The following is a 14297-nucleotide window of genomic DNA, read 5'->3' as shown; positions in this document are numbered from 1 at the left end:
AAGAGCTTGCATTATGGAGTGTTTTTGATAGCCCAGCACACTCCTCCGTGCTGTCTCCTTGGAAATGGCCAATTAAAGAGTTGTCCTTTGGCAATTCGGTTGTAATGACCCTGAAAATAATCCTCCTCTTTCCCACTGTGCTCGTCCGCCCACGCAGACCCCACGAGTGCTGGCAGGATACATTATTCCAACACCTTTGTTTCCTAGGGCCACAGAGGGACTTCAGTGGCACAGCAGTAGGCTGGGTTTACATATACTTGCACCAAGCTTCAGTGAACATGACCTCCTGTGATGATCCATTCTCAGGAGATGGGAGGTGGGCACCTAGAGCAGTATCGTTCTTGCCTGGATTCAGAATTTACCTTTTCTTGCTGCATCATCTGGGGGTTCTTTTGTGTGTACACAGAGTGAAAGCATTTTCAGTTGAAGCTCCTATGAGGATGTCATAGGCTATGGGTACGCATGTGTGGTTGAGTTAACATGTTTTAAATGTGTGGGAATCTAGGTGATTGTGTTTTTTGTGTGTTTTGGTTGTGTGTGTTTTTTTTTCCAATTTCATTGAGGCTCCTGCTAGAAGGCAGATTGATGTAAGCTTTCTGGATCAGCGTTTCTTCAGACTGTGGGTCGGGACCCACTTGGTGGGTTGCAACTTGTTTTCTGGTGGGTCTTGCAAAACCTCCAGTGAAAACACTGATGATGGAAAGATCAGATTGCTTCAAGCCCTGAGGCTATTCAAAAAATCAGATAACTGCTAATTGTCCTGCAAAGAGCTGAGCTCCTGCGGTGTAAATAAAGCTTGTGCAAATATAGGTAGATAAATATATGAGTGCCTTTTTTCTGGTGTGCTTTCTCCAAGTCTGTCAGTGACAAATAATAGGGTCATGTGAAGGCTGGGTCACATGACTAAGCCCTTGAGACTATTTATTAGGGCTGCCTCATTATGAGAAATGGACCAAATTTTTTTGCAAATAAATAAATAAAACATAATTTATAATTTTTTTTCTTTCTAGATCATCTTTTTAAAAAAAAGTTTCATAACGCTAGGTGGGTCCTGATAGAGTGTCGCTTTAAAAGTGGGTCTCAGTGCTAAAAAGTTTGAGAACCACTATATAGGTTATTTCAACCTTCATGTTTTAAAATCTCCTATGTTTTATTGTTAGGCAGCAACTGTTACCCTGCACATGCCTGATCTCGTCTGATCTCGGAAGCTAAGCAGGGTCAGGCCTGGTTAGTACTTGGATGGGAGACTGCCTGGGAATACCGGGTGCTGTAGGCTTCTACCACAGTCTTTCGAGACTGAAGGTTGCCAACCATGTTTTATTGTTACGTGAATGCGGTGAAGCCTCATTTTGGTTTATAACGAGGATGGTTAGTCTTGGGAGGTTTAGAGGTGGTGAAGTCTGAGCAAGGGGTCGAAGGACAACTGATCTCATACCAGTGGTTCTGGGGAGAGGGTCAGGGAGAAGGAAAAGGGCCGTTTATGGGAGCAGGAGATCTACAAGTGGTTGTAGGTGGAGTAGCAAAAGTCAAGACGGGTTTATAATGAGAAAGAGAGACTGGGCCGAAGCAGTGAACTGCTTTGAACTAAATATAAGACAATTGTCCGGATATAGAAAAGAGTTGTGAGTATAATGTGCGAGAGCTTCTTTTTGCTGCAACGTTATAGGATTTGGATATTGGATATTGGTTGTTGTAAAATCCAAATAAATTAATGTCAGTTGGATTCCCCCCAAGTACACTTGCTGGTTCTTTCCCTCCCTGACACATCACATTCAGTACCTTTGCATGCTGGACCTCATTTGTAAAAGGCAGCTTTTCCTTCCAAGGTCTTCCATCTCTCTTCTCCTCCCTCTGCCACCCACCTGCCCTTCTCTCTCTTTTGTGTTGCTTAGTAATAGAGCCGGTCTGGCTTGGCCATGGATGGCCAACATGATTAAACCTTCGCTGACAGGATGGGGACTTTGATAGATACCTTTGGTAATATGGCCTGCATTTCTATCTGTAAAACGTAGTAGGGAAATCTATCTTCATGCCATGGAGTTGCTACTGTAGTGTAACCAGGAGCCCCTCAGCAACCTCCTGCAATCAGCATTCTAAAAGGTTAACAGCTGTCATGGGGGATGACAGGAAGTCAGAATTTCACCTTGGCTCTCTGTCTCTGACTGCTGCAGCAGCAAAGCGATCAGAGGAGGGAAGGAACAGTTGGAATGAAAATACCACAGTGTTAACACCCTAGGGGTGTGCTCCGCTCACTGAGCCCGAGTCACGAGTCAAGTTGCGAGTCAGTGACCCTATGACTCAACTTTTGAGTCATAGCATACGCCTGTCGTGGCTCTATGTGAGCAAAATTTAGAGTGATTTTGAGTTGCGTCATGAGTCAATTTGAGAAATGAGTCAAGCTGCAAATGAAGGGCTTCCCTGAGAAAAATTTTATAGCTTCCCCCCCCCCCCAAAAAAACCTGAAACCTACCTTCCCACCATGTCTGCTTCTGTCCTTCAGAATGCCTGCTTCTGGATCGCCCATGAGGTCTTTGGCGCGAAGCAGAAGCTGCAAGAAAAGTAAGCCATAACACACACAAGTCAGTTGGACTCAAGTCACCCAACACTTTTCGAGATGCTGGCCCCGAGTCGTGAGTCACGTCAGGGTCCATGATGTCCACAACTTGAGTCAACAGCGTTTTTGCGCAACTCAAGTTGAGTCAACCTGGCTCAAGTGCCAATTCCTGGAGTTAAGCAAGGCTAAACGTAACTTACTGCAATAAGCAGGACAAGAGTTATTTATAGAAAGGACTGGAATTTCTGGTGTTTATACTTCTCAGTTGTTTAATTGGGTGACTTTTTCACTTGCTTTAGAGTCCTTTGTGCCTTGGTGTCCCTAGATATGAAGGGACCCTTGAAGAAAGTGTTTGGCTGTATGAGCTTTTTCTGGGTTTGAGGCTATAGTTGGTTCAGGAGACAACACCAGTCCCAAATTACCGTCCTTGGAAAAGGGGCAAGATTGTAGTCCTCTTCACAGGATACCCTCTCATATTAAAATGCCTGAAAGTGGAGCATGACAGCTAGCCGTGACCCCTGTCCTCATGCATCTGCTAGCCATGCACTAGAAGCCTTGCCATGTGATGTTCTGCCAAAGACGGTGCTGAACATGGGAAAGAGTTCCACTGTGTGGTTTAGAACATCCCGAGTTCATCAGGACCATTTGCAAAGGAGCACCGAAGGCACAGATGCTCAAGGGATGCAGATAACAGGTGAATGAGTTCAGGGAGTGGCTACCTAGCATATTTCCACACCCCTCTCCTCTTACTCAATGAGTATAAGGGGAATGCTTATAAGGAGGGCTAATTCAACTGCATTTGTTCCAGTGTGGAAAGCTATTCCTTTTCCAACTTAGGAATACAGGGTATAGCCTTCTTTTGACTTTAACCATTGGTCATCTAGCACAGCATTGTCTGATTCTACAGAGTTTCAGGCAAGGGTCTTTGAATCTGGGACCATCTACATGCAAACCTGCTTTACAACCCTTTCCTCACATTTTCCCCATTTGTTAAGAATATTTTGAAGCTCTGGGCCAGGGGTGTCCAAATATTTTGGCGGGAGGGCCACATCATCTCTCTGACGCTGTGAGGAGGGCTGGGAAAAAACAATTAATTTTCATTTAAAATTTGAATAAATTTATATAAATGAATACATTAGAGATGGAACATATATGAATGAATGAAGGTCTCGCAATAGCTTGGCGTATAAAATGTTGGAGTTTGGTGCAACTCCGTCTGCTGTCCAGAGGTGGCAGGATACTGTCCTGAAAGGGTTAAGCCATGGCCCAGTGACCCTACACTTTACCTGTCCCCTTTTGGTGACCTATGTGGGGGTGTGGCCCAGACCCTATATAACCTTCCCTTCTCTCTGAGCACGCTCTGTTTCTCTCCTGCCTCTCGCTGAACACTGACCTGACAAGATGGATCACAGCAGGACTCTGCTGGCACCGCCATCTTGACCACATGGCACACGCAGGACGAGGCAGCTCCAGGGCCTTGTTATCTCAAGTTTAGTGTAACCTCTGATCATAATCAGATGCTGTAAACATGCTTCTATGGGACCGTGAGTAAATGACTTCTTTTGAAACCTCAACCAGCCATTGTCATTTGTCTTTTATTAATTAGCAGTCAGCCAGGTGTGGGAGCTTCCCTGGGGTTGATTCCCAGCAAGAGGGGGGATCTGCTGCTGAAGCTACTCTGCTTCCCCCCTAAAGAGGAAACCAATTTTTAAGATTCCTCCAACATAAAAGACCTTTCACAAAGCAAGGCTGGCCTTTGCCGCCGCTACTGCTTTACAGACATGAAACAGCAAGCAGCAGAGGGAACCCTCAGCCTGCATGAGAGGTCAAGCAGTTGACCCTCGTGCTGAGAGTAGTCACATCAGGCCAGCACGGGTTCCAGCAATTCTCCAGAGGGCTAGAGACTCATTGGAGACAGGGGGCTGCCTGCGGGTCAAAACGGGGGTCCCCAAGGGCCGCAGTTGGCCCCCAGACCAGGATTTGGGCACCCCTGCTCTAGACTATGGCAAAGGTCCCCAGATCCTTAGAATGTAATCAACAGTGCAAACATAGTCATTCTCTTTCTCTCTCCCCTCCCTCTTTCTCCCTTCTTTTCAGTTACAGAAATTACTAACAAAAAATCAATTAATGATACACTTGTTCTTCATTGGTAAATCAACACAAGAACACCTGGGGGGGGGGGAGGGAACACCTGATCATGAACTGTCCATCAACTGAATTGCAGTTAACAACCTAAGCACCAAATGCCATTGCGCCAGTAGTAATATTTTTGGGTGATATATTTTCTGAAGGATCATTAATAATTTTTCCCCCTGTCATCAAGAAAGTAAGTCATTACTATATCATTGCCATCTCAAGTTTTAATAATAGCAGTTAATTTGCACGTTATCATTATACATTCCTGTACTGGCTTCTCCTACTGGCTTGTTGTCACATTTCCAATGTGTTTTTTTTTTGCAAGGTACATCTTTGCTTCTGTTAATAAAATGTCATTTATTGTACTGTCCTTTCTCTAGTGCTGCTATTCTCACTCTGTATGCAGCACCCAAAGAGGTCAGAGAGGGTGCAAGAGAATTCCCAATATGCCTGGCCCATCGCTCTATGAACATACAAAGAGGCTTGCTGGCTCAGGCCAAAGGCCCATCTAGTCCAGCTTCCTGTATCTCACAGTGGCCCACCAGATGCCTCAGTGAGCACACAGGACAACAAGAGACCTGTATCCTGATTCTACTTCCTTGCACCTAGCATTCAGAGCTAACCTACCTCTAAAACCCAGAGGTTGCATATAGTCATCACGGACTGTAACTTGTAATGGACGTTCCCTCCACAAATCTGCCCAATACCCTCTTAAGTCATCTAGGCCAGGTACCTTTCCACATCCTGTGGCAAGGAGGTTCACTAATTAATTACTCACTGGGTAAAGAAATGTTTTCTTCTTTCTGTTCTGACTCTCCTGCCACTGAATTTTAGTCAATGTCCCCTGGTTCTGGTGTTAGACAAGAGGGAAAAATAATAGGTTACGGGTGCTCACTGACTGAGGGCCCAATCCAACTTTCCAGTGCCAGTGCAGCTGCCTTGAAGTCCCAAGGCAAGGGGACAAATGTTCCCTTACCTTGAGGAGGCTTCCATAACTACCCTCCCACCACAGGATGCATCGCACACCCCATTGGCATGACTACACCATGGATGGAAAGTTGAATAGGATTTGGCTGTGAGGCTCCTTACCTTAGATACCTGCAAATCTCTGAGATAGAAATTGATTGGCTTAATTTAAGTTTTGAGATACTGATTCGAGGGATGTTTTGACGTAGTGCTCACACTGCACTGCTAAGGCAGAGATGGAATGAGAAACCACTCTAAGCTTAGACCTCATTTCCATCTCCATCTGATTTTCTTCCTACTAACCTTCCAACCAACCGTTTTCATTTCTGTCCCACCCTTCCTCCAAGGAGCTCAGATTCTCCTTCCATATTTTATCCTCACAATAACCCTGTAAGGTAGGTTGGGCTGAAAGATGGTAATTTGCCCAAAGTCACTTATAACCCAGTTGTACCTAAATCCCAGCTTGGTGATGCAGCGACACCAGCACAAGGGATTTTTGGATTTGTCACAAACATTTTTGGATGTGTCACAAACATGCTTTAAGGCACTCCCATGAGACTCGGCTCTAGGTCAGTGCCAGTGTCAGCTCAGCCCTGGCCGGAAGCCCACCGCATGCCACCCAGAGCAAGGGCCAACTCCAGGTGCCAGAGGTGAGTCAGGGCTGGGGGGAGGCTTTCTGGGGTGGGGAGAGGGTGGGAAAAGGCAGGGTGGGGGAGGGTGCAGGACTAGCAGAGCTCTGCTCTGCTGGATCCAGAACCCTGCATCAGGCCTCCCTGTCCCCAAGCACACAACTCTCCTTTTCCCCCATATAAATGAATGACAGTCATTCACTTATCTACAAGAGATTAATTACATGTACTTAGGGATACTGTTGGGTATAAACCTGCCTTGTTGATCTTTGTATCTTATCCTCAGCATCTGTCTTTACAGCAGTGTCAGAGCAAACATAACTTTTGAAAAAGCACCCTGTTAGAAACTGCAGAAGCAATGAAATAGCACCATCTACTTGGCCTCTCTGAGAGCCAAGGGTCCTTTTAAAAGCACCCGAGGGTCCAATAAATGCCAAGAAAATAAAAAGAAGGAGAAAGCAAGCAAGCAAATGCTGGGCAAAGATTTAAGACACATCTAGAAAAAGAGTTTAAGCAAACACTCTCATCCCTTTGCATTTTTCCTGGTGGTTCTTACACGTTCCCCATATGAATCCCAAACTGGATTTATCCTCATAACTCTCTCTGCAAGGTGAGAACGGCTGTCATCCTCTTGTGATGAGGAGGACCCAATACTTGGACAAATTCCTAGGTACTTACAGGCACTTGAGAACTATGTGGAGCGTCAAACTGAATTGATTGTACTGGGCAGGACTATTAGGGATGGCGCTGAAATTTTCAAGCTGGTGAAATTTGAAGCAACTTTCCTCCCACCGAGAAATACCTGAGAATTTTCAAGGGAAGTCAAATGGATTTCTATAAGACAATTGCAAGTTATCAGGGTTTTCTGCAGATATTTATATCTGGGTAGTGCTGCATGGCATCGTGTGCAAAATGCAAGGTCTCTCCCCTTGTATTTGCAGTCTGTGTTAGACAGTGACAGTGGGACAGCTCAGAACTGATCTGCTTGTGCAGTCTGTGTGTGTGATGCCAACAGGATGGGTTCATAGCTATTCATTGAAAGAAGTGTAGAGGTCTTTGTGTGTATACTTGCTAATAGACTTCACATGCGTTTTAAGAACTCTGGAATTAACTAGGCAGTTAATTTTGTTATGAGCTCTTCTCGCTCTTCAGAGTTCACATGCTTAATAGTGGCTGTATTTCAAGTGTCTGGGGTGTGGAGTTCCTCCTGGTAGCCTTGGTTCCAGCTGCTGCACTACTGTCAAATGTTTGGTATGGCAAGGACACCACCTGAGAATCCTGACTTAGGTGGAGAAATCAGTAAATTAAACCACAGAGAAGTAGATTGTCAACAGGTGAATAAAACCTGAAATCCCTTTTCAGAATACTTTGACTAATTGAACATTTGAATGCTGTTCATGCGAGCAGTGCTTCTCCCCAAGTGTACTGTGAACCCACATTCAGTAGGAGACAGCAAATGTCTTTATGTCCTTGCCATACAGGCATTCAAACACATGTTGGCAACCTTCAGTCTCAAAAGACTATGGTATCGCGCGCTGAATGGTGGTTCTGGAACAGCGTCTAGTGAGGCTGAAAAGGCCGATTCGGGAGTGACAATCCCTTCCACACCGGGAGCAAGTGCAGTCTGTCTCTGGTCTGTCTCTCTGGCTATGGGCCTTCCTTCTTTGCCTCAGCCTCAGACTGTTGGCCAAGTGTCTCTTCAAAGTGGGAAAGGCCATGCTGCACAGCCTGCCTCCAAGCGGGCCGCTCAGAGGCCAGGGTTTCCCACCTGTTGAAGTCCACTCCTAAGGCCTTCAGATCACTCTTGCAGATGTCCTTGTATCGCAGCTGTGGTCTACTTGTAGCGCATGTCTGCAGTGTACCTAGGCACATGTAAATGCCTCGGCCCAAATGGAAATCCTCTAAAGGCAAAGTTCTTGATTTTATATGTAATTCTCCCTTTTGGGAGTATACTCTTTGCAGGCGTGCATTTGAATGTGCATACAGTATAGAGCCAAGCTTGCCACTTAACAACGTATACGGATATATTGTACACATGGAGAAGAACTGTTTGAATGAACAGGTATTGGGCTGCTGGTATATCTGCTCAATCAATAGGACACTCTCCCGTTGTTCCTGGGTCCCTTTTGCGCATGCATGCTAGGACTGTAGCCAGTGTGGAGCCAGTGGATGCACCGTCCCATCTACTGCACTGGTTCATCCCACCTAGGGTTTGAGGGGGAAATTAGCATCTTAATTTGTGATTGGGACATTACAGTTTCCGTTTAAAAAAATGGGAGCTTGTTTTAAGAAGAGGAACAGTTGTAGTCCAGAAAAGCCTAATTGTTCCTCCTCCCACTGCCATAAATTGAAGTACTGAGTTCACTCACCTGACAGGCACAGACCTACACACTCAAGAGTTCCCCCTTTCTTAGGGTGCTTTTTCATGATAAAAATCTTCCTTATCCTTCCTTAAGTCCTGAAGAAAGGAGGAGAAGGGGTGCCAGTCCTGCTGCCTGAGGCAACAGCTTCAGTTGGCCTCATGGATGGGCCAGCCTTGCCGTTCCACCTTTTGCCCAATTGTTTCAGTGAAGGAGAGGGCCAGCACTGTTAGATAACCGATACCTTTTTCATGAATTACCCCCAGGGTATTGCTGAGGCATGAGAACCATTGTGGTTGGGGTCTTGGACTAGGCGTGGGGAGACACGGATTCAAACTCCTGATCATTCATGAAGCTCACTGGATGTTGTTGGGGCAGTCACTATCCTCCAGCTTTATCTACCTCCAAGGTTTGTTAGTAAGGATAAAGTGTATCCTTTATCCATCTCATGTATGCTGCCCTGAGCTCTTTGGAGGAAGTCTGAGACTACTGTACATGTGAGTAATAGTAATCAGAATTTATGTCCTCAAAAATACATCTCCTAATTTTCAACCTGCAAAATGTGAGGAAGTAGCTGCATAGTCCTCACAGGTATCTCTGCAGTTCCATAGAGACAGAAGTTGGGGGGGGGGGAAGAGGGTCTTGCCATGTCCCTGGGAAAGATTAGACCGAGGCTGAGAATGCAGGACAGAAACTTGCTTTATTTTTCAACCTTTTGGGTTTTCAGCTGGCATCCTTCATTGGGAATGAGCAGAGGCTCGTTCTCCATTTCACTAGCAGAAGAGTGAGGTGCCCAGAGGGGCTGCCTGAGCAACACCCATAGCAGTTAATAGCCATGTTCAGCTGTACTGGGATGAGTGCCAAATAGACCTGTGGATGAAGAGCGAGTGCTTAGGAAAAAAAAGAAAAAAAAACCTGCTTGTCGCAGACTCACAAGGTATCTTAGTATTCAGTTTGTGTCCCCTTCCTCCTGCAAGGCATGGAGGACAGTGTGTGTATTTGAGAGTGGGTTTTTTTTTTTCTCTGCTTGTATTATGCTCTGTGGAACTCAGCGAGCCACTGGGGAGGGACAGGGGGAACTAATTATTATTTTTTAAACATTCAATAGTAAGACACACCAGCAATAAAGGCAAATGAAAATAATACAAATGTACACAAAAGGCAAGAAACCTAATGTAACACAAGTCTCTTAGCACCTGATCCTCATGTGATGAACTATCATGTGGTTGATAAATACTTATGCTTGCACCATTTTGTACAACTTAGTTCTGTTATGCTGAGAAGTAGTTGGTAGGATTCTGATAAGGTGATGCTTATTTTCACACTGGTATAGTGCAATGGCTAATAAGGCAAAAAGAATTATTAATTGCTTGTTTAAAAGAGAGGAGCAGAGGGAACAATCTGGCTTTGCTGAGAGTTCCACAGTGGGGGGGGGGGCATTTCTAGAGGACTCCTGATTTACGTGCCGAAAGTTATGATTTTGATGTATGCGGCTTATGGCATGTTGCCAAGGCTGCCGATTCCTTAGCCAATCTATCTCTCATTGCAGCCAATAGATTATCTCAGCCCGAAACACTTCCATTTTAATTTACTATGTGTGTCATGTCTTGCCATAGATTCATGGATAGCGACAATGGAATATGTCAAAGATGGAGACTATATATCTTCACCCAAACGAACATATGGAAACTTCAGTTAGTACACACAAATGCCACTTGTTTTCATAAAAATAACCCATCGGACAGAAAGGTTTTCCTCAATACTCAATCAAAAGCAAATGTTAAAAGAAAAGTTTTTTTTTTTTTTTTTAATGTGAGTTGCTGACAAAAGATAGGGCCTACAACAGACTTTTTGGAGATTTCAAATCCCTGGTAGCAGTGGCATAGCTAAGGGGGCACAGGGGGTAGCAATTGCACCAGGCAACAAGCTTTAGGGGGCAACAACCTGAACTCGACACTGGTGGCCAAAATTGTGAAAAGCTTGGTATTTTTTAATAATGCCATCATGTTATATACCATTCAGTGTGGAATTTAATGCAGAATGCCTTCCACCCAACACTCTGCCCACCTTGAAACACCTGCCTCCTCCCCGCCGTCCCCACACCTCCCCACCCCTGTGCTGGCTGAGCTCAGCTGACGCAAACTTACCAGGCCCCAGAGCTCATGTTGGTGCAGGGAGGCCAGCGTGTGTTCGCGCACCAGCCTACCTAACCCGAGAGTGGCACAAAAGTGCTTTACGGCACTTTCACAACACTCTTTGGCCAGCACAAGGGACTTGCACTGGCCAAGGGTGCCCTCAGGATTGTGCTCTTAGTTCTGAGTAGAAATGCATAGGATTGTGCTGTGAGAGACTCAGCAGCAAATCAGGGCTTCCTCAGTTTGGATTCTGCCTTTGCCATGAACAAACTAGGTACCCTTGGGCGAGTCCCAGCTGCAATATGACATGAGTGAGCCCAACTTAATTATAACCCAGATAGAACTCGGGGCATCCCAACCCACACCCTCGCTGGCTACACCACTGCGTCTTTCTTTGTTCCAACAGTGACCACCCAGTTACTTCTGAAATGTCCACCAAGTATGTAAGAAGGCAGCAGCACTCTCTTGCTGTTTGCCTTCCATTTAATGGCCCCTGTCCGTGGAGGCTGCATTCCATTCTCACAGCTCATAGCCCTGAGAAATAGTCATTGAGCGTGCAAGGCTTTCAGCTCAGACTTCATTGTTTTGAGCAAATCAGAGCATCGCCACACGTGTTCATTTTACAAACTAAGCATCAAGCAACACTAAATGGGTGGGATGTTCAATCAAGACATTACAGGTTCAGTGACCTTTAGATAACTAGGTGAAACAGCTCAACGGAATGTTTTCCTTCGTCCCCCTTTTATTCTTGTTCATTGTTTTGTTTTTTGACCCTAACTTTTCATTTTGCTGTGTTTCTTCAATATCTAACTGAACAACCACCTCACACCTAGCCTTGCTCAATGCAGGGCAGTAAGAAGGAAGCATCAAGTAACAGGCCAGATTATTTAGGTTCTTGTGCTTCTTTTTTTTTCTGATAAAGCCTTGCCCTTTAAAAAGAAGTGAGGGGGGAGAAAGTGGAGAAAGAAAAACATCCATTTACCTTTAAAAAAAAATCAATCCTTCCCAGTCTCAGAATAGGAGAAATTTATCTTCAAATTGAAATCCAGGCATGACATGGTGTGTCCTCAATTTTTCACGCTCACAGTGGCCAATATCCATCACCAAATGCCAGAGCTTCCCCCCTCATCGCTCTTGGCATTGGTCAACTGTTGGCATTGGTCAACTGAAAACCTGCCAGCTGCGACCCGTAAGTAATAAATGCAGGTCATCTTGCATGGTTAGGAAAGTGGCAGCAAGAATGCTGTAGTACTGTTTTGGAGGGATGGAATGTTTGTAGTCTTTTATTTTTGCTATACTCCCACTGAAGGTTCATTTTGGTATATCATTAAGGGCGCAATACCAACTGGTCCAAAGGCTGGTGCACCAGACTGAAGGTGTTGTGAGTTCCCCTTGCCCCAAGCTGGGCCATAGGCAAGCCCAACACCACGCTGGATATGGGGCAGGGCAGATGGCCTGCCTGTTCTAGCATGTGTCAGAATTGGGCTGCCCAACATATAACCAGAGAACACAGTGGGCACAAGGGGGCGCTTTTTTTGTTATACATGTGGGATTTTGCTCTTCTGTTGGGATTTAGTGTGCGAGAGTATATTCATCCATCCATATTTCTTGCAAAGTCTTCTTGCAGACCCATATTTTTTGCAAAGTTTCAAGGGGTTCACAGTAAGCACATACATGCTGTGTTCAATGCAGGCTTGGGATCTAATTTAAGTGAGTGTCCATTTAATTTGAAAATCACATTTTGATTTGCATTGGAGCAAGGGAGGCCCAAGTGACCCGTTTGTGGGAAGTGGGCTTAGCTGTGTTGTCTGTGTTAGTCGTTGTACAAGTTTCTTGTAAATCCAAGGCCGACACAGCTGGCACATACAAATGTACATTTACTTTAAACAAACACACACGTGCCAGAAATAGTGCCCCGGTTTTTTATTCCTGCAAAAGAAGTGTCGAACTTAGACAATTGTTGGATTTTACTATTTGACTTTCTGCAGCTACAGGTGTTAAAACTGTGAAGGGATTGTGCAAATTCTCAGGGATTGCTGAGGATCTAGTCCAGAGGTGTCCAAAGTTTTTGGCAGGAGGGCGACATCATCTCTCTGACACTGTGTCGGGGGCCGGGGGAAAAAAGAACTAATTTACATTAAAATTTGAATACATTTACATAAATGAATATATTGGAGATGGAACTTATATGAATGAATGAAGGTCTTGCAATAGCTCAAGGCTTATAAAAGGCCTTGCACAAAGCAATGCAGAGGTGAAACAGCAAGCAGTGGAGGAAGCCCTCATCCCACAGCTCACGCCAAAGGTCAGTCGCCCTCACACTGAGAGCAGTTGTGTCGGACCAGTGCAGGCTCCAGCAAATCTCTGGAGGGCCAGAGGCTCATTGGAGACTGGGGGCTTCCTGAGGGCCACATTGAGAGGCCTCAAGGGCTGCATGCGGCCCTAGGGCCGGGGTTTGGGCACCCCTGATCTAGTCCAACATTCTGACAGTGGCCAACCAGGATGCCCAGCAAAGCCGGCAAGCAGGGCCATGAGCAAACAGCAAACAGGAGCCATGCCCACTGGCTGTGCCCCATTTGTCTATACAGTTAGTTTTCAGCCGAAGGGGGCCTGCGTACATACAGCTGTTCACACAAGCACCGCAGCACAGTGTGGAACTCTGCTCACCCTGTGTTTTGAATCACGTGGGGACATCCGTGATTCTACTTAGGTGCTAGAAAGTTGCAGTTGCAAGAGCCACAGTATTAAAAACCATGAAGCGCCCCATCTCCTGTGCCTTCCTTATCCGTAGAATAGATTGCAGCAATTAAAACACAAACACAATAATATTGACGGACTAAGATATAAGACTGTTGTTGTATTATTTAATCTGTTAACTAAAAGCCCTCACTCTGTGCAGCCCTGACTATTAAAGCTAGTTTAAGGAGGAAAGTGCTTTTGGTAAGTAGCCAGCTGGAAGGCTGATGAAACTTTAAATCAGATGGGAAGGGAGTTTCCATAGTTGTGGGACAGCTATCATTAAAATCCCTTTCGTTTGACCCCTCAGCAGCTTGAACTGGGCATGCCAATGATGAACGGAAAGGTTTGGTGTCTGAAAAAAATATTGGGGGATTAAGAAAGGGGCAAAAAACCTTCCTGAGTTTTAATAATGCTCCAGTCCTAAACATGAACGGAAGTGAACAACTTTCTTCTTTCATGGATGCTTTTTAATGCACATTGATTGGTCATGATGATAAAGTATTCTGAGCATGTGAAAAAACCCTTCCCTTCAGGTGACCACAGAGGTCTAGGAATGAGTCTTCTCAATTATTGCCCTCTCGTTGTAGAATCTGGTCACTAGGGAAGCCCGCCATGTATAATTCATTCACTCCTCAATGACAGGATAGAAGAGACTGGCAGGCATAAATCTTTAGTCTGATGAGTGCTTCAACAATGTTGAATTGCAATCTGTCAGCGCAAACAATTAATTAACAATGAGCAACTGTTACCCTGCACATGTCTGATCTCGTCTGATCTC

At 45.2% G+C, this 14297-nt stretch overlaps 1 pseudogene; it reads left to right on the top strand.

Moving 5' to 3' along the window:
* The first annotated feature begins 1159 nt into the window (after positions 1–1159).
* LOC136662663 (5S ribosomal RNA) lies at positions 1160–1276 on the top strand (annotated as a pseudogene).
* The last annotated feature ends 13021 nt before the right edge of the window (positions 1277–14297 follow it).

Source organism: Tiliqua scincoides, chromosome 11 (genome assembly GCF_035046505.1).
Source record: "Tiliqua scincoides isolate rTilSci1 chromosome 11, rTilSci1.hap2, whole genome shotgun sequence".
In the NCBI taxonomy this organism is placed as follows: Eukaryota; Metazoa; Chordata; class Lepidosauria; order Squamata; family Scincidae; genus Tiliqua; species Tiliqua scincoides.
Note: the sequence above shows the minus strand (reverse complement) of the source record. Positions and strands in the feature narration are given on the sequence as shown.